Source organism: Mandrillus leucophaeus, unplaced genomic scaffold (genome assembly GCF_000951045.1).
Source record: "Mandrillus leucophaeus isolate KB7577 unplaced genomic scaffold, Mleu.le_1.0 Scaffold399, whole genome shotgun sequence".
NCBI classification, from domain to species: domain Eukaryota; kingdom Metazoa; phylum Chordata; class Mammalia; order Primates; family Cercopithecidae; genus Mandrillus; species Mandrillus leucophaeus.
This window is the reverse complement of record NW_012104242.1, coordinates 584,425-587,764: the sequence shown is the minus strand read 5'-3', so window position 1 is coordinate 587,764 and position 3,340 is coordinate 584,425.

The window sequence follows — 3,340 nt, the reverse complement described above, 5'->3', positions numbered from 1 at the left end:
GTGCATCTGAGTGGGGTCTGCTGGGAGACAGCAGGGGTGAGGTGTGAAGGCAGTTGGAATTGACAGGATAAATGATCACTAAGGCGATGCTGGGAAAACACAAAATTGGGACTCTCTGGGGTAAACGTGGACTTAGGGTGACCCTGGGCATGGGTGTTTTCAGGCTCTGAAGGCAGAGATTTGGGAAATTGGGGCAGAGCTGAGCCCCAGACGAGGATGAGACCACCCTTTTGGGGGGGGGATGTTGAATGAGACGGGTGGAAACCCAGTGAATGTCCTGGCGTCAGTCCAGCAGGAAGGCAGCAGAGGAGACTGGTGCCCTCAAAGGCCCTGTGGGGCCCGCCTCTCAAAGTGTTGGTATTACAGGCATGAGCCACTGTTCCCTGCCGTTACTGGTAAAATTTCTAAGCTTCTCTCTCTCATACCCACTTGCATATTTTTTTTTTAAACCAGGTTTATGACTGCATTTTTTCCAAGGGAACCGAACATTTGTACTGTTTGAAGTACAGATAACATCGTGTTATAAAAACCAAAAATGCCAATTTGCACAGAAGTTTCCAAATAATGCAGTTGGTTTGAGCCTTGCATTGCAGTGTCACTACTTGCTCTTAGATTTCTACACGACGTATAGATAGCGAGGCAGGGGACGGCTCGTACATCTTCAGGTTTTGATTGTACTAACTTGGGCTATATTTTCATTTATTTTTGGCACACCTGTGGGTGTGGCGAGCAATGCCAGGGTATTTTGAAGCTTGTCAAAGGAACAGTTGGGAAGATTTTCACATTTTTAGAATTTTCATAGTAATAGTTATAATTTACAAAGAATTTAAAATTGTGTAGTCATTATTTTGCTTTTTTCTAGATGTGCCCCTAAACTGGGTTGCTAAATATAATTCTACATCACAGGATTCAGAACAGTACCCTTTTGGAGCAGATGCCTATAATCGAGGAATTCAGCCTAGTCAGTTCACTTTAAGCGTGTTTAAAAGGTTTTCTTTATCCTAGTTGGCACCTGTGGCTATAGTTTGTTTTCACTGCTGAGGAATATTCCATGATGGAAACCGTAATTTATCTGTTTTTCATATCGATGGACATTTGGATTATTTGGGGGGAGGGGTGTGTATGTCTATTCAGCCTTCATTTTTTCAGGATGTTTTGTTAGAAGATAATATAACATCCTCTGCTACGGAGCCAACACGAACCCTGATTACAGCCACACAGACTCTCAGGCCTTGTTACCAATACACAGAACCATTTTCTTAAGTTGAAACACAGTAGCAGAACCTGAAGTCATGTGAACGTGTCCTCTGATCTTACACTTGGAATTCACTTTTTATTACTATGTCTGCTAATTAGGAAGCATATCAATTATACAGAAATATGAGAATGTATAATTATATGCTTATAACAGAAAAAACTTAATACCCCAGAACACATGGCTATCTTTTTCCCTCATGCCCCACCAGTTTTCTTTGCTTGAAATGGGAAATGACACTTGAATACGATTTTCTAGCGACTGTTAGACCGGCATAGTTCTTCAGAGACAGGATGTAAAGCACATGGAGAATTTGTGGAATGTGATTTCCCGGTCGCCTCATTCAGGCTGCCGCCACCTTCCCCTCTGGCTGCCTGCACCATGGGACGTCTGAGGAGGTCCCCGTTTCATCCTCTGGAAGGTTCTGAAAAGGAAGGAGAGGAGGGCGTTCAGGGTGTGGTACCTTTGTGTTGGTCCCTCTGTCTTGGTGTCTCCTGCCTTTATGTCCCTAGCTCGTGGCTTTGTCCTTGTGTCTAACTCACAGGCAGACACATGGAAAGGGAAGTTGTATTCAGCCAACAGCTTGATCTTATTCTCAAGGTTCAAATCGACCGGGTGTTTGGAAACTTCTGTGCAAATTGGCACTTTTGGTTTTTAAACATGGTGTCTTATTTGTTCTTCAAATGGGTAACTGGTTCTCTTGGAAAAAATATAGCCATAAAGCTGGTTTTTTTTTAAAAAAAAATTGGAGTGGGTGTGAGAAAGTGGCTTAGAAATTGCACCAGTAATGGCAGGGCGCGGTGGCTCACGCCTGTAATTCCAGCACTTTGAGAGGAGGAGGCAGGTGGATCACCTGAGGTCAGGAGTTCGAGACCAGCCTGGCCAACATGGTGAAACCCAGTCTGTACTAAAAATATGAAAATTAGCCAGGAATGGTGACAGGCACCTGTAATCCCAGATACTGGGGAGGCTGAGGCAGGAGAATCACTTGTACTCGGGAGGCAGAGGTTGCAGTGAGCCGAGATTGCACTGCTGCACTCCAGCCTGGACGACAGAGCAGAAACTCCATCTCAAAAAACAAAAACAAAAACAAAAAAAACCCAAAAAAAACCCCAGGTAATGGAAACCTGACTGCGTCATCTGTGATGGAGATGGCGGATTATTTCATTTTTAGTGACAGGATGAATTGGATGTGTGTTTGCAGTATTGATCTTGACAAGGGAAATGGTCAGAACCAAATGTGCCGCCCAGCTTGGGCCTTGCCGTTGGCAGAAGACCCTGGCGGGCAACAGACTGGAGACTGGGAGACCGAGGGGAGAATTCTTACGCTGTGACGCTGGTGCAGTGTGTGCTTCTGGACACATGCTGGAGGGAGCAGCCCCTTCGCCTTGCAGGCTTTGGTGCAGTGGAGACCTTAGGACCTGCCCCTCCTGGCACACCTATGGGTGTGGCGAGCAGTGCCAGGGCTGAGGCACAGGTGCTGAGCCTGAAACGTGGGATGGGAGAGGCTGCACACCCCGGGCGGCAGGCGTCTGCTCCAGCAGCCGGGGTTTCCGCAAGGGGGCGGGGCGTTGATTTTCGTCCTTGAATTTGGGTGGGGAGGGTGTCCTGGGGTGCTGTGTCTGCACTCGTGTTGCTCTGAGGTCAAGTTGTGACCCCGAGTCCCCGTCCCTCTGATACAGTGAGGGTTTGCCCATTTTCAGGTCAGATTTCCCTTGGGTCCAGGCCTCCAGGAGTGGGGGGCATTCGAAGGGTGTGAGCACGGTTGACACGTGTCGGCCTCTTCCTCTCCCCCCAGCTCCTGGGCTGTGTGTGAAGAGCTGCCCAGCAGAATCACCCTCCTGCCTGGTGGTTCATTCACTAGAAATCGTTCTCACTGTGGACTCTTGACTCAAATGTAATCCAGGAATGGAACATGCTGTTGCTGGATGCCACACACAGCATCAGGAAGCCTAGTTGGGGATTATAGGATCTTACCCCACACCTTAAAAGTGAAGACTATAGTTAAGGAGATATTGAAGTCTTTGGCAGCTCCAAGAGCTTTTTCAGTTTGTGTCGGGCCATTTTAGGCAGAAGGAAAATCTT